Source organism: Colossoma macropomum, unplaced genomic scaffold (genome assembly GCF_904425465.1).
Source record: "Colossoma macropomum unplaced genomic scaffold, Colossoma_macropomum, whole genome shotgun sequence".
Taxonomy (NCBI): Eukaryota; Metazoa; Chordata; class Actinopteri; order Characiformes; family Serrasalmidae; genus Colossoma; species Colossoma macropomum.
This window is the reverse complement of record NW_023494809.1, coordinates 31462540-31485410: the sequence shown is the minus strand read 5'-3', so window position 1 is coordinate 31485410 and position 22871 is coordinate 31462540. Positions and strand designations below refer to the sequence as shown.

Genomic DNA, 22871 nt, shown 5'->3' with positions numbered 1-22871 from the left:
GTCAGAGGGATCCTCCTCAGTGGCGTTTGAACCCTATTCTCCTATCCGAAGAATCGTTTTGTTCTATGATCTCAGATTCAATTGATTTCTTTCTAGACACCAATAGATCTGACTCTGTTTCAAACGCTGCACTGTGGGAAGCACTTAAAGCTGTGCTTCATGGAGAAACAATTTCATCTTCATACATTAAAAAACTCAGATGTGAACAAATGGAGGATGTCTCAAAATCGATACGCGAATTGGATAGAAAAATTTCCGAGAAGTCTTCTCCTGAGCTGTTAAAATCACGAACGGACCTAAAGCAGAGTTTAATCTACTTGCTACAAAAAAAGGCCGAGGCTTTTATCTTGCGCTCACGTGGTTTAGTGTATGAATATGGTGACAAAGGCAGTCGATTATTTGCTCATCAGCTCAGGAGACTTACCGCTTCTAGACTAATTCCTCAAATTAAAGACTCTACGGGTAATTTGACCTCCCATCCCAAGGAAATCAACAAGATTTTTGCTGACTATTACTCCTCGCTTTATACATCTGAACACCACCCCAACCCAGATATTATGTATTCTTTTCTGAATGATTTACAGCTTCCCACTTTAGACCCTAACACGGCACAGAACCTGGACGGCCCCATCACACTTCAGGAAAAAGTTCAAAGATAAACTGTCGCTGCTTCTCCTGGAAGTGTTTAACGAGTCGCTAAACAGTGGCTGCTTACCCAACTTTTACTCAGGCAACAATCTCGCTTATCCTGAAAAAAGACAAAGACCCAACCTTATGTGGCTCTTACCGACCAGTTTACTCTGCAATGAGCATAAAATCCTGGCAAAAGTGACAGCCAAACGTTTAGAGCCTGTCCTTCCTTCAGTCGTCTCAGATGACCAAACTGGGTTTATTAAAGGTCGGTACTTGTTCTCAAATATCCGTAGACTTGTGAACACTGTATTTACTTCTAGCTCTTCTCCTGTCTCTGAGGCGGTCATATCTTTAGATGCGGAAAAAGCTTTTGACCGCCTAGAGTGGGACTACCTTTTTGCCGTTCTTGATAAATTTGGCTTTGGTAAAAACTTGAATTCTTGGATTAAGCTTCTGTATTCTTCACCCTCTGCTCGAGTTTCTACTAATTTGTTTTTTCTTCTTCTTTTCCTTTACAACGTGGTACTCGACAGGGTTGTCCTTTAAGTCCCGCTTTGTTCGTTTTAGCCTTGGAGGCTTTATCAGTTGCCCTCAAAGCGTCGTCACAGATTCAGGGTATATCACGCTATGGTGTAGAACAGAGTTTCACTATACGTAGACGACCTCCTATTATTCATCAGTCATCCCTGATCCTCAATTTCGGCAATCCAATTGATTTTAAAGGAATTCGGCTCTTTTTCAGGGTATAAATTAAATTTTGGAAAAAAGTGAATTCCCTCTAAATTTTCCCTCATATCCGGTAGATCTGACCAATATTCCTTTTCGTTTGGCCCCAGACGGCTTTAGATACCTCGGTATTAATATCACTCCTTCTTTATCTTCTATTCAAGAAGCTAATTATACTCCTCTGATGTCATCCATGAAGGAGGACTTTCGGAGATGGAACAATCTTCCTCCATCACTTACAGGCCGAATTTAAAGCGTCAAAATGAATATTCTCCCCAAATTCCTGTTCTTATTTCAGTGTCTTCCTGTGTTCTTACCCAAGTCTTTTTTTACGACTCTTGACAAGGTTATTATAGATTTTATCTGGAGCTGTAAAATCCCCCGGGTCAATAAGATGACTCTTCAGTGGCCCAAAGTTGAAGGGGGCTTGGCCCTCCCTAATTTTCTGTTTTATTATTTTGCAGCCAATATTCACAAGATTGCATTCTGGATCCAATCACTGGACACTAATTGGTGTGTTTTGGAATCACTGCCAGTCCACATCTCTGAATGCCTATGGGGGGGTATTCAGGGTGGGGTGGGAAGGGAGGGGGAATATTCAGGATGGGGTGGCTGGTCATGGGGTTGGGGGGAGCAGGGCTAGATGGTTACAAGATATTGTGGAAAAAAAGGGAAAAAAATAATAATAATAATAATAATAATAATAATCATTGTGCAGAGCCATCTGCAGGAACCTGAAGTTACTACCACCATTTTTTTGTCCAGGGAGCTTATGTGTCAATATAGAGAAAAGGCAGGAGTTCATAAAGTTGGGTATAGTCTGCACATTTGTGTGTTTTTCCAGCTCTAACACACTTGACCCAACACACGAGTGGCTTGTTAATTAATGAGCTTTTGGATATGAGTGTTTCCACCATTTTGTCCAATGCCTGTCAACTATTTCTCCACTGGAATGCCTGTGTGATTCCTCACATTCTCCCAAACACACCACACTGCTGAAGGTGACCAAGAGTGGTCAGGTAACTCAGCCAAGTGCCCTCGAAAGAATTCCCTGGGGTTTGCTGGAGCACTTATTTGCTTAGCGGTGCTGTTATCAGACAGGAATGCTTTATTTTTGCACAGCAGCCACAGCACTGCATGGATCGCACTGGTTTCATGATCAGCTCTTTGCAGAGCACAAAACTGTGCTGGCTGTATGTTTCTCTCCCCTCTCTGTCAATCTCTAGCTCATACATACACGTGTGCTGTGCTTAGCAGGATGTAAAGAGCTGTGAAATTGGTCAGCCTTCTGAGATTAGGCTGGTATCCTACAGCTCAGCTCACATACAAGCATGTCATTCAGTGACTCAATCCATAGAGCTTTAAAACAGCCATAGATCCTCCACTTAACCACACACAGGTAAACAAAAACCCATCCAACCAGCCCTGCATACAAGATAATCGCACACATACACACCTTGTTTTTATACAATCTAAGGAGCTCCACTGACCATACAGGTGCACTGTGTAGTTCTACAGTTACAGACTGTAGTCCATCTGTTTCTCTGCATACTTTGTTACCCTGTTCTTCAGTGGTCAGGACCCCCATGGACCCTCACAGAGCAGGTACTATTTGAGTGGTGGGTCATTCTCAGCAGTAACACTGATGTGGTGGTGGTGTGTTAGTGTGTTGTGCTGGTGCGAGTGGATCAGACACAGCAGTGCTGCTGAACCAAGAACCAAAAACATCCAGCCAACAGCGTCCTGTGACCACTGATGAAGGACTAGAGGATGACCAACACAAACTGTGCAGCAGCAGATGAGCTATCGTCTCTGACTTTACATCTACAAGGTGGACAAAAAAAAATGCAGTCAGTGATGTCGTGCCAACTCTGCGGTAAGTATTCTGCCACTGTAGTGCTTCCTAAGCTTTGTTTAACTTGCTGTAATATCATAACAGTATTACTTAAAAGAGGTAGCCAGGTAGGGCCCACCAAACATTTCTACCCAGCGGCCCATAACCTGATGATCCAGGCCTGTTACTTAACCCTAAACCGGGGTCGGCAACATGTGGCTCTTTTACTGTCCTGTTTCGGCTCCACAGCTGAATCAGATTAGTAGGTAAAAATAAAATAATCCTCCTTTACAGTAAAATAAAGCTCTGCTGATCGTTCAACACAGTTTAACAATAAATGGTCTTAAACTCTGGAGTTAATGTAGAACTGCTAATTCACCCTTTAACCCTGAAGATCAGCGCAGACTGCTGGTCACCATAGCAACACAGACAACAGTCTCGCCTAGCTAGTAGCTAACGAAACAGCAAAGAGAGAGATTTAAGATGAACATCGATAATTTAGAGACGAATGGACTGATTAGTGTTTATAATCACTCCAGCTGGTTTCCTGATACGTTTAATCTGCAGTGAGAAACTCAAACAGTACAAAGTCGCGAGGCTGAGGTCCGTTTCTCGTTCGCCAGCTTCTGATTTGTATTTTCACATTAAATTCGCCCGAGCAGCAGTTACACTGTGGCACCTCAGGCACCATTTAAGGTGGAACGGAAAAATTCAAACAAGAAGCTGGTGAATGAGAAGCAACTTCAGCCTCATAAAAAGCCAAACATTGAGAGACATTTTACAGGAAACTGTTCTACTTTTGAGGAAAAGTTTCCTGCTGGAGATGCGGGAAAAGCAGCTGTAGCTGAGCTAAAGCTTAAAGGAGATCAAAGTAAGTCTGCGTTTTTATTTATATTATAATTTTTAGCCTATATCAGTACATCAGCACATACTGATACACATTTACAGCCAAGATGGTAAAATGGATATAAAATGTGGCTCCCAAAGTGGTTTGATTTTTGGTGAAAGGACAAAATCGCTCTTCTTAATATTTGGATTGCCAACCGCTGCCCTAAACCAGCCTTATCCTCAATAGCAGTAAAAGTTGTTTGACCTTTCAGTTCAAAAAAATGAAAACATTCAGCTTTTCTTCTTTACAAAGTGCCTCCCAGAGTGAGGACCATTTTGTAGGACCATTTTGTAGGACGGTTTTACACAGTCAGAACATCTTGTCCCAATACAAAAACCAACATGCACACACTCAGAATGACCTATTTGCTTGTAATATAAGAACAGCTGCAGTAATAGAAGGTTATTATCAGTAAAGAGTGATCTAATCCTGAATAACAGGCAACAGTTAGGGAACTGTTCATGCTCTTATGGACCTGTACTGATCTGCTCTTACTGCCAATAGGGATTAAGCAAGAACACAGATTTGAGATGATTATCTGCATCTCAAGGATCTCAGAAAGAAGCTCATAATAGCAGAACTGATGGTTGACCAGAGCACTTCAGCTCATATTGATTTTCCTCCTGGGGCGCACGGCTCTGCTCCTGCTGATCGGCCCAGTTTACAACCAACTCTAATGTGATATTCACGGTCACATCTGGACCAGGTGTTTTACTGTCCATATGAAAGACTCTGCATCACTGTCCAGTTTATATTACCTCCCCTTTCTATTCTCTCTCTGTAATCCTGAGAGCTCCAGTCTACGCGAGAGCAGAACAGCTCAGTCCTCGGCGCTGGAGAGTGGAGGCTGAAGAGGCGGCTGATAGGGACTAATATATGAGGGAAATATGCACCATTATAACGAAGCAGCCAGAGGGAAGCTATTAGTCAGCCTGGGCTTTTTATAGGCAGCTGAAGTGCTGCAGGGTGGGGGGGGCTTTTCATTCAGCTTATGGAGCGAGGGGTGGGTAGGAGATGAGGGTGGAGACCCCAGAGGAGAAAGTGTGTGTGTGTGTGGAGAGAGAGAATGGGGAAAGAGAGAGAGAGAGAGAGAGAGAGAGAGAGAGAGAATGACGCTGAACGCTAGGCTTGGGGGTGATGACTCAGTCAGCTGTGCCCTTTAGCTTCACCAAATCACTCCACCTGTTTACAACCATTCTACCCTTAACTGACACACACACACACACACACACACACACACACACACACACACAATCAAACCCACATTTACGTCTTAAAACAGTTCTCAATAACCTTCATGTGGCATCTTCATTTAAACTCTCTCATAATATCTCACCATCATAATTACCATCTAGAAAACATATCAACATCCTGACAGTTCAGCAATGCGCCCTCTCTCACTCTCTGTCTCTCTCTCTCTCTCTCTCTCTCTCTCTCTCACTCTCTCCTGTCTTGATGGAGGTTAATAAAAACACCCAAGTCTACAATGAGCTGCAGAGCCAAGCAAACAGTCCGGAAAGCAAACAAAGCTCCTCCTGCAGCCGCGGCGTGTTTTCAGCGCATCAAGGTTGATGTATTCATGGAGCGAGTTGGTCTTTAGAAAAGCAGCTCCTTTCACTCGCTGAGAGAATCAGGCCGAACCCACCGGCTCAGAGCTGAGAGCTCATCAAGGACATCAGGACAGAATCCAGCGGCCAGTTAAACCTAGCATAGCAGTGAGAAGGAGGGTTTGCCTTCTTAAGATCTTTGGTGTCCATAGTTACGTGTCACGATTTCATAAGTCAGAACTTTCACATGCGATTATGAAGCTCTCAGGGCCAGAGGCACGAGGAGGCACAGCGCCTTGATGCAGCCGCAGTACACACTGCCAACGTGACTGCAAGGAGGGTTCAGTTCACTAAAGCTGTAGCTGATCACGCAAACTGTGCACAGTACGGTCTTCTAATCAGCGACTGAGCACTGCAGAGCGCTGTTATCTGACTGATACATACTGATACATACCCCCCCCCCACACACACACAGGAATGAATGGGGTGCAATGGTTTGTGCACAACCTTTAACAGTGTAGGATATAATAGCAACCACCTAGCAATCACCTGGAACACCATAGCAACTGCATAGCAACAGCCTATTAATCATCTGGGATACCACAGCAACCACCTAACAACCACCTGGGATACCATGGCAGCCGCTTAGCAACATCTTCGCAACCATCTGGGACAGCTTAGCAACCATCTAGCGACACCCTAGCAATCACCTGGAATACCATAGCAACATCCCAGCAACAATCAGACACCATAGCAACCACCTAGCAACCACCTAGCAACATCCTAGTAACCACTGGGGACCACCAAAAGCACCTGAAAGGGTTCTTCTGTTGTGTACAAGCTTGACATCGTAACAGTAGAAGAATCCTTTTTGGTGCTATATAGAACCGTATTCAGAAAGGTTCTATATAGAACCATATACAACACATTCTTTATCAATCTGAAGAACCATCAACTAAAGATCCATTTAAGCATATACAACTCATGGTTCTAACTAGAACCATTCTCTTTACTAAAGAACCCTGAAGAACCATCTTTATGCAAACATATTTGGATAGGATTAGCTGGAGGTTCCAGATCCGGATCTGGCGTGTTCCGGCGTAAATTCTCCCAGAAGCGGAACACAGACGTCACTCAGAGGGCTGAGAGAGGCTCATTTTTAGCTGCAGCAACATTCATACATTCAATCTTCTCCTAGATCTCCATTCAATCTGAAACACATACACAATGCATGTATAATGGATCATATGGTGGACATTAAATGACAAAACACTGATTACAATAAATAATATACTTTTTGTTCATTTATGTATTTTATTTATTCTTTTTATTTTATCAATTCTTTTAATTATGATTCCTTGTTTAAATTATAATTCTTTTACTTGTAATAGCTTTATTCTTTTATTTATATGACCATCCCTGTTTGTGACTCTTGGATTGAGCAGTTGTGTCCTTTTGTTTTAATCTTGTGCACCACAATTTTTAATTATTATTAGTACAGCCTCTTTTCAGTGATGACTTTCATTCGTTTTTTAAATGATCTGTTTCTCCTACTTTTCATTACCTTTTTTATTCTTCATTCTCTGTTGTTTTTTCTCCAAAATCGACTTAAAGTACAATTTAACTACGTGCAAAATGAACCTCTGGAAAGAGTGCCATTCTGACTGCTGGGGTGAATCTGAGCAGTGGTGGAACAAACACAGATGGTAATAACTAAACTGGAACCATGAGTCCATTTTAAAGTTGGTCAAATCCAGAGTCTCCAAAAAACCAAGACCACCTTTTATTTTAGTTAGTTCAGTTATTTATTTTTCAGTGTCAGAAAAAAAGCAGAAAATAAATTTATCAGAAAATTACACAGAAAGCCTCAACAAGCAAGTTTAATATCAAATCTCAGTATTTACCTGTGGTGGACAGTAATGCAGTAAATGTAATTCATTACTGTGGTTAAGCAGTTTTTCGTGTATCTGTACTTTACTGAAGTTTTTCCATTTTTGGTGACTTTTTACTTTCACTCCACTACATTTCAAAGTCAAATATCTCACTTTTTACTCCGCTACATTATGAGAAATCTGTCGTTCCTTTTGGTTTATGTGTGTATAAAAACGTAACATGTCAAAACAAAAGAAGCGCAAAGGAAGAACACCAATCAGGGCACAGCGGTCACTTCGTTTTGAGCTTGTTTTGACCTGTTGGTCATACCGACCCAGTGCAGCACACGGTTCAACATCAGTGCAGCAGCGTCAAATTCTGGGAGAGTCTATTCAACATAAATGATGAACTAACCTAACTTTGTGTAAACAGACCACAATATAGAGATATGTACTCATATGCAGTTGTGACTGACGTGTCTTTATTCTGAATTTATACAAACACATTTCATTTTATAGTAAATTAGTTTAGGCTAGTTTATGTTTATGAACAGAGACCTACAGATGCAGTTTAGTAAAGGAAACTCATTTGTGAATCTGAGTTTAAAGTTTTTATTAAACTTAAACTTGTAAATAAATCTTAAACTGAAACTTTGCTTGTAAAAAGTGATTTCAGAGCCACTCAGTTCTACCTGATGGAAACTGTTTGCCTTCAGTGTTTTGTGCTTATGATCATTTTAATAGACATCAGCGTCACTAATTAATGACCTTCTATTAAAAGACTGGTTTACCAAGAGAGACACTGGAGTATTTTCACCTAAAATGAGTTAATGAAGCGAGTCTTGTTATAAATATTATAATAGAACATCAGAGCCATAATTAATCTTTCAGTACTTTTACTTTTGATACTTAAGTACATTTGAAGGTGAATACTTTAGTACTTTTACTCAAGTGGAGGTCTAAAGGGAGGAACTTCTACTTTTACTGGAGTAATATTTTACCTTGGGTGTCTCTACTTTAACTCAGGTACATGGTTTGTGTACTTCGTCCACCACTGGTGTTTAATTTGTCCACTCTTTACTTTTTTGCACTCTACATTCACTTCAAATCTTCTATCCTTCCAATCTTTAATCCAGCCATCTCACTGACATTACATTCCCCTTCAAAGAGACCAACATTCACACAAGAAACTACCCAAACTCACCTCAGCTGCCTCACACACTTCTCTCTCACGAGCCTCTGAAATGGCTACAGAAGATATTACATTAGATAATCTACAAATATGTGGAAAAAACAAGAATTTCAAAACTGACGTTCAAGAGAACCACGTAAGGCCTGGGAGAGCACGAAAACGGTCAACGTCAGATAAGCAGCACTTTCATATTTGGCGAATAAGAGAAAACCAAGCTCTGTGAGAAGACGACTCAGCGCTATGGGTCTGAAAGGATGTGTAGCTGTCAAGAAGAACCTCACTGAGAACATGAAATGGCTGCAGGGCTGGTGTTCAGCACAGTTTGGTGTTCTTCCTGCTCAAACACACCTGATTAACTGCTCTGTGAACTGGCAGGTTCAGTGGGTGTGTGTGAGAGTAGGGAACCACCAAACTCACAGTGCTCAACACTGCCCCTACAGGACTGGAGTCATGCACCCCAGCACTAGAACATCCAAAATCATCTTAGACATCTGAGATGTGGAGGGTTTGTGAACTGATGAGTATAAATTTGTAATTGGGATTATGAAAATTAAATAAATAAATAAAAGGGTGGTCGCTGAGTTTTGCACAGAAGTACACACTGTTAGAAATAAAGGTTCTGTGCAGGAACATTTTTCGTTCATCAAGGTAAAACAGAGTAAACGTTCCCTCAAAGCTCCAACAGTGGTTTTAAGGTCTGATTGTGAACCTTAAATAAGTTTCTCCAGGTGAAAAGTTCGTATTTGTACCTTTTCATAACCGAATGTTTTAAACAGAACAGTAAAATAAAAGCCTGGAGACGAGACGGGGTGTGTGGAGTCAGTACAGCTTAGAACATATCATTTCAGTGGATTATGGTTCAGTTATGTTCCCTGACTGAAGGTACTGAGATGGAGCCTTGAGGGTTCCACCCCAGTGACAAGAGGGGAACTGACCCAGAGACAGTTTTGTACCTTTTTTCCCCTGAGAGTGTTCATATACACCCCACCACTGTATTTTGTACTGTAGATTTCATAAACAAACATTTTTTGATGTTTAAAATATTGCACTTAGTTATTCAGCTTAACTAAATGTAGCATGTTTGAAGTTATTTTGCAGATACTTTTGCTTGAATCAACTTACAAACCACAGGTCTGTCCACTCAGAGCAATGTGGAACGTAATGTCACTGTCACCAACAGCCACATTCCTACAGAGTACTTATTTGTATGTTTACTTTACAGAATTTGCTCAAGGTGTGTGCTGGTCTTAGACAGACCTGTTTGCCTAGACTGTAACATACACCTGTGCCCAGAGTCCAACAGCATTTGCTCACAGCAGCACAAACTTGTAGTGGCATCTGTTGGAAACAATCTTGTGTCATTTTGGTCTTGTGAATTACAGACAGGAGTAACGGGGGAATGCAACTAAAATTCTACTGATTTATTAGCTCCTTGGCAAAAACAAGCAGTCACATGCATAATTCCTCCTCTAATACTTGGGTAAAAGTCTTGCCCTTGCCTCAATGACATCACCAGTCTCTTGAGAATTCCTGTCCATTTCAATCCACTACCTTCACGTCCTGGAAGAGCACGACAGAGGGGAACCCTGGAACCTTCAGGGCCTTCTAGGTCTTTAGAGAAGGTCTAATGATTTCTGTAAACTTAAAAAAGCATTTTTGTAATTTTTAGTTCATTTTTATTCTGCAGATTCACGCTTGTATTCTAACTGCAAGTGTTACTGCTCTTGTTTCATTGTCAAGTTTTGAATGGAAACCAGTCAGGAATTGTTTTTCTTCTCTAGGAGGATATCGCTAATCAAGCTCTCCTATTGGTTAAGGACTGAAAAACTGAAAATGAAGCCTAACGCCTTAGAGTACCCAACACAACAACAAGTATGAAGTGACAGACGAATTAATCATGTTTTTGGCGGGACCAATCTCCTGAAGAAAATACAAGCATCACTCAAGGCTTTCTGGTCTTAGATACACCACTGACAGTGAACACAAGCGTAATCAGTGTGATGTTAGGAATGGAAAACAGCGGCAGCAGCTCAAGACCAGAGCTCACTACTGAAAGTCACTGTGAAACTGCTACAAGACTTTAAGTAAATCATGCACTGTCTTTTATGCCACGATCAGACTACACTGTGTGTCTTTCACGATGATAAATGATCGTCTGGTGGCCGGGCGGCCCAGGCGATGTGGCTGGGCTCAGGCCTAAAGGCAATGCGGGGGGACCACGTGGGCCCACCACCCACAAGGCCCGGCATGGGGGACCTGTGCAGTGCCATATAGGCAATGGGAGATGGCAGGGAGGTCCTTGGCACCATGAACCCCTGTGCCGGTTCGGCCACAGGCTGGGACAGCAGTAATGCGGTCACTGTACCAGACTGTAATGGTGAAGAGGGAGCTGAGCCGTAAGGCAGAGCTCTCTGTTTACCAGTCGGTCTACATCCCAACCCTCACCTGTGGTCCTGAGCTGTGGGTAATGACCGAAAGAATGAGATCGAGAACACAAGCGGCGGAAATGAGCCTCTTCACAGGGTGGCGGCTACACTCTACTGACAGGGTGAGGAGCACGGCCATCCGAGAGGAGCTCAGAGTAGAGCTGCTACTCCTCCGCATTGAGAGGAGCCAGTTGAGGTGGTTCGGGCATCTGATCGATTCCAGAGGGGGTTTACCAGGCACAGCCTACAGGGACGAGACCCCAGGGTTGCCCTTAGACCCACCAGAGGGATTATATCCAACACTGGCACACTAACTGACCAGTAAAATCATCAGATCTCAATGCCAAATGGATTGCCTATTGGCTACATCTCCACCCCTATAATTAGAGGACAAGACCAGAGGAAAAATTCCAAAACTTCGTTTGTAGTCTGTATTTTTGGCAGCGCATACAGACGTCAGTAACCAAGACCTGTTTCCAAAGAGCAACAGCAACTTTACAGAGAGCAAATATGTGGCTGTCACATCTAAATGCATATTATGGAGGAGATGCTCTTCATAAAATGAAACGACTCCAATTATTAATAGTTTTTAAATGTTCATTAGTTTTTATTTTCGTTTAGTTTCTCATTTTGGTTTCTAATTTCAGTAAAGCTTAAGAGTACATTAATAGTTTTAGTTTCATTTTTATTTTCAGTTTTAGTTGTAAGTATTATGACGAGTGCTGTGTTAGTAGGTGTTTGATAAGAGTAGAATAAAATTAACGGTAGACTGAGCTCAGCTCGGCTTAAAGCTTTCCTGGAATACGGCCACACAAGTGATCCACTCACATTCATGCCAAAAAAAATAAAATAAAACTAATAGTTTTTTTGCAGTAATACTGTTTAGTTTGAGTTCATTTTGTGATGGACATTCTACTTTTGATTTCATAAACCTTTTATTTTTATAGTTAAACACATTTTCACTGCTAGTTTTTGTTTAAGTAATTGCTTAAGTTGAATCATAATAACCCTGGAATTAAATCAACTCTACTCTTTTTCCACAGACGAATGCCGAGCAGTGTGTCAATGTGACATAACTGTGAGCAGGAATCGCATCATCCCAGAACACGTTAGACATTTACTGTTGTGTTTTTTGTGGTAGCTCCCCTTTGAGATTCAGCAGTATCTAAGCCTGCTCACAGAGCTGGACACACTGCCTAAGGCATCTGATCTGTGTGCATGCTTAGGAATATTCATTGACCAGCTCGGATCTCTAATGATGGTGGCTGGTCTCACCTCATGCACCATTTCACCCCTGGGGAGCCCTCAGGGCCTTCTAGGCCTTCAGAGAAGACCTGCTGATTCCTGTTAAATACAGAAAAAATATGTCTGGAATTTTTCGCTTTTTTTTATGTAATCATTACAGCCTTTCCAGCAGGGCTGGGAATCTCTAGGCACCTCACGATTCGATTACGATTCAGAGGCTGCGATGCAATTATAAAACGATTATCGATTCATCTTTTTTTTCAATACATGATTACTATTTTTTTTACTGTCTGAGGACTTGGTAGTTTTAAAGCTAAGTATCTGTATTGATCCATAATGCATTTATGTCCAATATCTTTTATTGATAAAACTAATGGAAGTGATGTGGCAAGTGAACTGGAAGGCTCTCATTCACTGCTCTGGTTTGGAAACGCTGCTGTGTCAGTAAAATATCTGCGAGATGGGGCGTGAGCAACATAGCGCAAAAGCCCTGCAATGAGGTTTCGCTTGGCGAATCGAAAAAGAGAAAGACAGACGAACATTTGGAGACGAACGGACTTATTCGCATTTATAAGTAATGTACTTGGTTTCCTGATACGTTAAATCTACAACCAGAGACTGTCAAACACTAAAATTTGTGAAGTCGCTTCTCTTTCTAATTTTCCCGTTCCACCTTAAATGGTGCCGCATTTACATTTGGCGCTTCAATCAGAATTTAAGGTGGAACGGGAAAGTACAGCAAGAAGCTGGCGAATGAGAAGCGACTTCAGCCTCATAAAACAGCCGAAACCTGAAAGACATTTTACAAGAAACTGTTCTAGTTTTGAGGAAAAGTTTTCTGGCGGAGATGGAAGAAAAGCAGCTGTAGCTGAGCTGAAGCTGAAAGCAGAGCGAAGTAAGTCTGTGTTTTCGTTTATATTGTTTAGTCTATACTAGGACATTAACACACACTGAGACATACTGGACATTAAATGTTGTGGCTCCCAAGCTGGTTTGCTTTTTGTTGAAAGGTCAAAATGTCTCTTATCATTTGGGTTGTGACTCCTGATCTAACCTGGCTTTAATGCAGAGCCGGTCGGATTTCTCGCTCATCCAGTTGTGTTTTTGTTGTGTGCCGCCACAGACTGTCCGGGCGCAGCACTTACCCACTTGCAAGTTCCGCCCTTTGCGTTCCGTCAACATTATGTTATAAATTAAATATTTAGAAAATCGATTTTTGACGTTGAATGAATCGATTCAGAATCGTTCACGTCCGCATCGCGATGCATCTAAGAATCCATTTTTTCCCGCACCCCTACTTTCCGCTGTATATATATTGCAGTGGTGACCCGCTGCTGCGAGATTACTGCCGCCGCTGCTGCAGAATATCATGACATGTCATGAAACTGCAAAACTCTGCAGAGGGCTTTTAATTTAAAACAATGGTTATATGAAGTGGACATACATTGCATGAACAGTCAGAACCGAGCTGAGCCAGTAATTTGTTTAACAACTTTACAGTGAGAAAATGAAACAGGAAAGACTGACAGCCTGAGTCTGATCTTCAATAAAGAAAAGAAGCTGGGGGGGGGGTAGTGGGGGGGTTGGGAGGTCTGGCCTGCGACCACTACTGAAAAACCTCTACAGGAAACACTGCGTTATGTTTGTTCTATTTAACCCTGCAGTACTGCAGCACTACTCTCACTTCATGTTGAAGTTTTGGTTGGAAAGTTGAGATGCTCAGTGGAAACTTATCTAATCTGTAGTTTTTTCCTGTGGTATCTATATAGGCACAGACAAGCTAGCCCTCTCAATAGTCGGCCTTCAGAAGCTGTAACGATGTCTTTATAACCACCAACATAATTAGGAACTTTCAATGGAATCAACTGGTCACGTTTTGATTTTCAACCAATTTCATGAGGCCAGAGCTGAGGAACTGAAGGCCAGAGTCCAGCAGAGCTTGGTGATTTCACTGCTTTGACATGCCCACTAAACCTTACGATTAACTGATGAGTTGAGCCGGGTGTCTTTGAGAAGGTATAATCACCAAAATCTGGCCTTCCAGGACCAGAGTTCCCCACCCTGCTCTAGGCCTTCTAGAAGTCGTAGATCCATCAACAACAGCGAGTACGAGTGGCAGCCTGATCATTTCAGACAGACGTTAAAAATGGAAAACAGCTCGGGCAGCTTTACACCAAGTCACTGTGAAACAAGGTAAAAACATAAGTTAGTCTGTTTTAAACTTCAAATAAAACAAAGAATGTCTTTTAAAGCTGCAAATGTCCGTGTTTAATCTAGAACAATGTGAGTCACAGTTCACCACTACATCCCATAAGGAAGCCAGCAGAATTTATCATTATCGCAGAGGCGGTTACAGTTTTTGGCCAAGTTTGACTGAAGACCTCACTCTTCATAGTCACAATCAGCCACTGCATTTTACTGAATACGTTCTCCTCAATGACATTACGAAGTGGATGTTATCATTACACTAATACACTAACGTTTACCGATTTACCTGATAGAGTCAGTAAATTATTGGACAACTGACAGAACTGATAACTGACCAGAGGTGACCCATGTATGAAAGAGGATTATGATACCGATATGGTTCAGTAAAAGCAGATGAAACGCCACTGAAATAAAAAAGGAGGCATTCTATACACTCTTTAAAATAAGGTTCTTCAATGGTTCTTAAGTAAAGAGAATTGTTCTAAAAAGAACCAAGAACACTCAAAAGAACCCTTTACATGATGAAAGGGTTCTCTGCATCTTGATATGGGTTTACAGACTGATGGAGAACGTGCTGTAGATGGTTCTACATAGAACCTTTTTGAAAAGGGCTCTATGTAGCACCCAAAAGGCTATTCATAATTATTAAAGTAAGTTATTTATTATTTATTCTTCTATTAAGTTTGACATAGCTTATACCATAGCAACCACCCAGCGCCATCCTAGTAACCACTTGGGATACCATAGCAACCACCAGAAGCACCAACAAAGGGTTCTAAATGTAGTTATGTTATAACTGAAGTTTGGGTGGAGAAATATGGCTGAAACCCCTCCTTCTTCAATCTACCGCCCTATAAATTCACATCCTCACCTTCTGTTTCCATGACAAAGGGTTCATAATCCCCCCCCCCCGACACTCAAACTTTTGCCAATGACTGTACATCTGTGTACAAATGTAATACAAACATGCCAGACATACAAACACAGCTGCCCAGAGGATTCCATACAGGTTCCTTTTGAAATGACTGATGGATCAACTAAACTATGTCAAATCTATGGTTAACCTTCTCCCTATAAAAGAAATGGCATTGTTTGATGCTTCCATTACTAGAATTAATCCTGTTTATCATCCTGAAGCTAACACACAACTTTCAAGACAGGAAATCTCTGAATAATTCAGTCTTTGAGATGTAAACAGAGTCAGAGTGGTTTGATGTGAAGCGGTTCATTGTAGAGAAACTTACCGAGTGAGAGGAACCAGGTGCTGCCATGTCTAAAGCACAAATAATTTTATTTACTACCCAAAACCACCAGTGAAGTGGTTTTTATATGTAATGTTGAAGATGGCAAAAAAATGAATAAATAAAGATCTGAAAAAAAAGTTTTCTATGGGGACTCTTTGGCCTTAACACCCTGCATGAAATAAAATAAATGGATTAAAATACATTTTAAACCAAAACTTTGCAAGAGAATAAATTCAGAGGGTTGCTGACCACTTGGACAAGACGTATATAATGAGTTTATGGTAAATAATCAAGTGCACACTGATGCAGAGCTCACAGGTTCTCCATCATGTCACTTCCTCTCTACTGAGCAGTTTGTAGCCGAACAGTCCACACCGGGGTGTAGTAAGTAAAGCCGATGGCAGTTTAATCAAAGTGGGTTCAGGTGCGCTGCCTGGAGGGTCAGAAACAGCACTGCTGACCTCACAGTGCTCAGAGGAAGTGTGCGTAGCTTTCAGCTCCTCAGACTAGCGGTACTGTCATTAAGGGGAGATAATCTGATCATCATGATAGATGTGTCTCAAAGTGAAGGCTGCACGTGAGTAGTAGTGGTCAGTATACCGGCTCACCTGGTATGGCGACTAAAATTCTTCTTAAGGTATCAGTTTTGTCATTAAGGTTATACCGGTATGCAAATAAATGCAGATAATTTGGTCAGAACATGAGTCCCTCACCTCGTGTACTGAGCTGCAGCCTGAGGTCGGTCAGTCCAGGTTATTGTCAAAGGAGCGACATCAGACTGTAATGAGTTAACAGGAAAAGAGAGTGGAAGGAAAAGCCAGTCTCTTGGGGTTAGCCGTTAGCAGTTAGCCTAGGATGGAGACAAGCCAGCTTTACATGTGCACCAGCCACTTCAGGTGATGCTGCGGTCTCTGCCTACCAGCTGAGAGGCTCCAGAGCTCTTCAGCTAAAACTGACGGGCTATAATATTTACTGAACTCTAGCGGCGTCTGATGCTCGGAGATTAAAGCTCGAGTGTGAGAGACGCACCTTAGACAAATAGCTTTCGCACATAAAACAACATTCAGCAGGTCCGGAGAAGCTGCAGAGGGCTTTACATACACTCGCCTTTATCTTGTTCTTCAAAGAGTAAAACTTCCTTTCTTTTTTGGAAAAAGTTTGAGGTTCTATGTAAACGCTGCTAAAGTTTCAAAACACTTCCCAGTCCATACAGCGGCAAAAGGACCCCTTTATTAATTAACTAGCAATTTAGGCCGACCCACTCACGCTGAAGTTATAAAGAACGTTTCCCAGACAGGACGAATCACAGTAAATGAAGCACAATACAGGGCAGCCAATCAGAGCAGAGGCCATTTACATACATCAGTCTTAAATACGCAGCAACAAATACAGCCTGCTCAATTTGAAGTGAGAGAGAGGCTGGAAATGGTTCTGTACAAATGAACTGGAAAATATGAGCCCTTCAAAGAAATCAAGTGTCTTATAGAGGAACCAAAAAGTGTTCTTCAGTAGCTTCGCTCCAAAGAACCTTTCCAGCACACTCATCTTTAACTGTCACACAACAAAAGACAACAGCAAACTGGAGAGAGCGAAACTGTGTGAAAAGCAAAAAGCTGAAGGTTACGCTCTTAAAGATGGTTCCTCAAGGGTTCTTTAGTAAGGCAGAGGTTCTATTTAGAGCCACGCGTTCTATATAAAACCATCTGCATGCTTAAAAGGTTCTTTGCATAGTGAACTGGTTATTCAGACTGATGGAGAATGTGTTGTATATGGTTCTATACAGAACCTTTTAGAAAATGGTTCTATTTAGCCCCAAGTGACGTCAGGCTTGCAGACACACACACACAAAAAAAAAAGATGGTTCCTCAAGGGTTCTTTAGTAAGAAAATTATTCTATATAGAATCATGAACATACAAAGAATCCTTTGCATGATTAAAAGGTTCTTTGCATCATTAAACGGTTCTTCAGACTGACAAAGAATGTGCTATAGATGGTTCTGTAAAGAATCATTTTGAAAAGGGTTCTATATAGCACCACAAATGGTTCTTCTTTTGATACGATGTCAGGTCTGTAATAATAGAAGAACCCTATTTGGTGCTATGCTAAGCCTTCATATAGAACCATATAAAACACTCTCCATCAATCTGAAGAACCCTTTAATGATGCAAAGAACCCATTAATGACCCATTTTCCACTAAAGAACCCTTAAAGCACCATCTTTAAGAGCATACAAGTGAACCCTTTTGGGTGCTATATAGAACCATATTCAACACATTCTCCATCAGTCTGAAGAACCATTTTACTATGCACAGAACTATTTAAGCACGAAACGGCTGTACATAGAACAATTCTGTTCACTAAAGAACCCTTGAAGAGTGTAAGAGCTGAGAGAGGCTGAGGTGATCAGTCAGATCAGACATAATCAGGCGAGGTGCGGTCAGTGAGGAGAGCTGCGAGTGGCTTTAACAGGGTCAGTAACAGAACAAGAAGGTTCCGGCCTAATCCGAGAACAACGCCGGGTTACGGCTCCTCCTGCAGATCCGTGTGATAAGGAGTATCTGCACCTCCGCTGTGTCATTTGTCTTACTTGAACAATACGAGTGGAAAAGCGACAAAGCCTCGCTGTTGTGTTCTGGGGCTCAACTGTACCTCCTGCTATCCGTCAGACCGGCCTCCATTCTGCCTCTCCACTCGTCCAGCGTCCTGACCTTTATTTCCTGCCTGAATCTTTATTTACCACAGCAATGAAACCCAGCGCAGGATTATGAGATCACACTCCACTTTATAGCATGAAAACAAAACAAAACCACGTCGGAATCGAGCTTTACCGTCTTGCAGCATAACTGGCCACTTTATTAGAAACCCCTTGTAGCTTCACTTTGCTGGTGTGAGTCAATAATATTTATTATTAGAGCACTTCAAATCCCAGTGGCATTTGCAGACGGGTGACAAAGCTTAATCGTAATAGAAGAAACTATGAGTATTAATTTCAAATCATAAGACAAATTAAAAAGAGCCGTAGAGTTTAATGAAGCGCTGAGTTAAAGAGCTGCGTTTTCAGGTGTTCATTAAAAGTGAGCTCTGAGCTCGACTGGCTAATAAAAGCTGAACTGAGCTCCACAGTTTAGGAGCAGAATAACTGAAAGAGTCTCTCCACGTTTTCTGTGTTTTACTGAAGGAGTTCAGAAGGTCAGAATCTGCAGATCTGAGATCATAAACAGACACTCAGGAGCTTTAAGGTCATTTAGAGCTTTAAAATCCAGCAGCAGAGCTTTAAACTCTCTCTAACAGACCCAGGCGGTCAGTGCAGTGTGTAACGGGGTGATATGAGCTCTCTGTGTTGGTGCTGTGAGGATCCGTGCTGCTGTGTTCTGTACGGGTTCTAGAGGATGGACTGTTCTCTCCAGTAAGAAGATCATTACAGTGATCATCTCTGCTGAACAAACGCAGCAACGAGTTTCTCTGCGTCGCTCTGAGAGAGAAAAGGATGAACTTTAGTGATTTTCTCACATGATAAGAAGCAACTTCAGTGATCATGTGTTTACATGCAGGTTATAACAGCTCAGAGTCTAAGATCACAGCCAGGTTTGGTATATGAAGCTAAAGAGCTGAGCTTCTCATAGCGTTACTGAGCTCTGCTAAAGCCTGAGTAGACTGATAAATCAATGTGATCGGTTATTAATCAGTGTTACTGAGCTCTGCTAAAGCCTGAGTAGACTGATAAATCAATGTGATGATCAGTTATTAATCTCAGCGTTACTGAGCTCTGCTATCTCAGCTATCTGTTTATCTCAGCATGAGGTCATTTGAGGGATGATAAAACTAATAATCTCCTCAGTAGTGGACATGTTAGTGGACAAGTTTAGTCAGACAATGGCTTAGTACTGGACTCCTGCTCAGGCATTGTGGGAGCAGCCCACATGGACTGAAGCAGGCAGTGGACCACTCGCAACCTAGCACCTCAGCAACACCGCTGTGCCTGATACACTCATACCAACACCACACAACTATAGCACTACCGCGTCCAGTGGTCACTGCTGTGTTAAGGTCGCTCATCCACCTGAAAGTGACCAATGATGAATGGGGTACAGGGTGGCTAAGCCCCTACTGGGCCACCATAAACATCATCACATGGCCTTAAGAAGTGCGTGACCTCTCCAAACAATGCTAATACAGCTACAAAGAGGACCATGATCGCGTGGTGAGAGTGACTCCGGCTGACCCCATCCTTGTCCACACCACATTCTTTAGCACTACACAGTTAAAGAAGCTTCTTCAAAGGCTCTTTAGCAAATGCAATGTTTCCATTTAGATCTATAAAGAACAATTTGCATGCTCAAAGGGTTCTTTGACTGGTGAAATGGTTCTTCAGATTCTATGTAGCTCCAAAAAGTGCTATTCTACTGTTACGATGTCAAGTTTGTAACAATAGAAGAACCCTTTTTGAAAATGGTTCTATATAGCACCAAAAAGCTTGACATCGTAACAGAGCCCCTTTTGATGCTATACAGCATCATTTTCAAAGAAGTTCCACATAGAACCATATACAAACACATTCTTCGTCAATCTAAAGAAGCATTTCACCATGCGGAGAACCATTTAAGCAGAACTATACAGAACTCTAGAGTCATTGTTTTTAGTAAGAACCTTGAAGAACCACCTTTAAGTGTGTAGTGCCATGAACAGCACTCACTGCACTTTCGTTTAGCAGAGCTGAAAGATTGTATTTATATCAAAATCAAAAACTGCAATTTTAATGATAGTCTATTTTATCAACAGGAGCTCGTAGATAAGTTAGACCAATCAGAAGCAACCAAACACCCGTGTGCTGTGACATCACAACCACAACAAGCAAGAAAGCGGAAGTGCTGGAGGTTCGGAACCTCAATTTACAGAAAACAAAAATCACAATACCGGTCAGAAACACTGCAATTCGATATTTCGCTCAAATTGTTCAGCCTGACTATATAGCACCAAAAGAAGGTTCTTTAACAATGGCAGAACTCTTAGGTGCTACATAGAGCTATTTCAAGATCCATATGCAACAGGTTTTCCTTCATTTAACCACACAAAGAAGCATTAGAGCATTCCTTGGGTTCTATTCCTGACCACGGCTTTTACTGAAGAACCCTGGAGGAACTACTTTTAGGCTGAAGGCTGTAATTTACATCTAAACCTCTGACAAATATCGATAAACTGACCATGAGTGTGTTTTTAGCATAAATATGGACCAGTCTGGTTAAATTAGCCTACATATTAAAAAAGAAAGTGAGAAGATGGTTCTTCAAGGGTTCTTCACTAAGGGCAATGGTTTCATCAAACGCTACGCTCTAGAACAGAGGTGCCCAGTCCTCGTCCTGGAGATCCAGCACCCTAGAAAAGTTTGCATCCAACACACCCACACTCCAAAAAGGACGGTTCTTCAAGGATTCTTTAGTAAAGGGAATGGTTCCGTTTAGAGCCATGAGTTCTATATAGAACCATTTCATGCTTCAACAGTTCTGTGCATGATGAAATAGCCTCTTAGGCTGATGGAGAATGTATTGCATATGGTTCTACATAGCACCTTATTGAAAATGGTTCTATATAGAACGAAAAAGTGTTCTTCTATTGTTATGATGTCTTGTAAAACAACAGCAGAACACTTTGTGGTGCTGTAGAGAACCGTTTTCACACCCTCCATCAATCTGAAGACTCACCATGCAAATGGCTCTGCAAAGACCTCATGGTTCTAAATAGAACCACTGCCTTTACTAAAGAACCCATGAAGAACCAGGAAAGGCCGGTGTGGTTGCAGGTTGTAAGTCCAGCAGAGCAGCAGCTCACCTGACCGGCTGTCTGAAACCGGGACAACTGATTAAACAACATCGGGCAGCCCAGATTTTTGCCCCTCATATATCTATGTTTTTAATGATTCCTCGGTGTTTTCCTCATAATAAACAAGCCGGCAGAAAAGGCATTTATTAAAATATTAAGAATAAACATGTCCACTATGTTCACGGGGGGAATAAACGGGGCGGACTGAGCCACTTTTCTGTAGCTAAAACAAAAGATTGACCTGCAGCGCCTCATAACATCATAACATCCACCTGCAGAGCGGAAAACAGCGGCACAGCCTGGATCTGACCTCATCTTCAGCCCGAAGGCCGGTCACAAACGCTGCGTCCTCGCGACATAGCGTGGCAGCGGTGGATGCACGCGCCACGTCCTTATTCTCCTGCCTCACCTACACCGGTCACACCAGCACATCTGCATCAGATCCGCGCGCGCCGAGCTCAGCTGATCACTCCGCGCCCCACCTGCTCAGACACCAACTTTCCATTCATCCATCCGAAGCCCTCGCAGTCACGCGCACAGCAACTTACGCCAAATGCACCGGCCGCTGGATGCGCCGCCGTCCTCGGTCACGGGCAGCGCGAGATGGACACGTATGTGGCTCGGTAACTTCCACCGGATCGCTCGCGCCCGCACCTCGCCGCCCCCCACCCCCACCCCCTCGCTCCTTTCCCACGCCGCCGCAATTCAGCATCAGAGTCACAGTCACGCGCTCTGACTTACGAGGGGCACTTGGCAGGCGCGAGATCTGATTTACGCCGGATTATTAATTAATTATTTACTTATTTATTGGGTTGGTGTGCGGTCTGAAGGGGGCGTGAACACTGAGGGGCGATTGTTTTGCTTTTTTTTTTTTCCCCTCTTTTTGACGACACCTCCCCTTTTTTACGCGTTGACATCCAGCCGCTGACTCCGCCCACCTCTACCACCTGAGCGTCCCGCCCCGAGCGGCCAATCAGAGCGCCTTCTCGTCCTTTTCGAAGTCGCCGCGGTAACACGCCTGCTGAGTAGTGATGGGGAGTTCGAATCAGTTCTGCTGAACCGACTCTCTCCAGCGAGTCTGATTCAATGATTCACCGATTCTGCTTGATTTCCAGAGAGACTGGGCTCTTAAAGGGGAAGTTCACTGATATTTTTATGCATGTCTGCATAATTAAATGATAAACATGTAAACAAAGCAAACAGATGAGATGCTGCGTTCTGGAGCCGGGGTGCCCAAT

General features: G+C 42.4%; 1 protein-coding gene across 1 annotated transcript in view; it reads right to left on the bottom strand.

Annotated features, from left to right (window-relative positions):
* Window positions 1-22265, bottom strand: part of LOC118799000 (myosin VIIA and Rab interacting protein) — a 258885-nt gene extending 236620 nt beyond the window's left edge. Inside the window, exon 1 of the mRNA XM_036558667.1 lies at window positions 22182-22265. The gene's annotated coding sequence lies outside the window, so the exon portion shown is untranslated. The remainder of the gene's footprint in view (window positions 1-22181) is intronic.
* Between the last annotated feature and the right edge of the window lie 606 nt (window positions 22266-22871).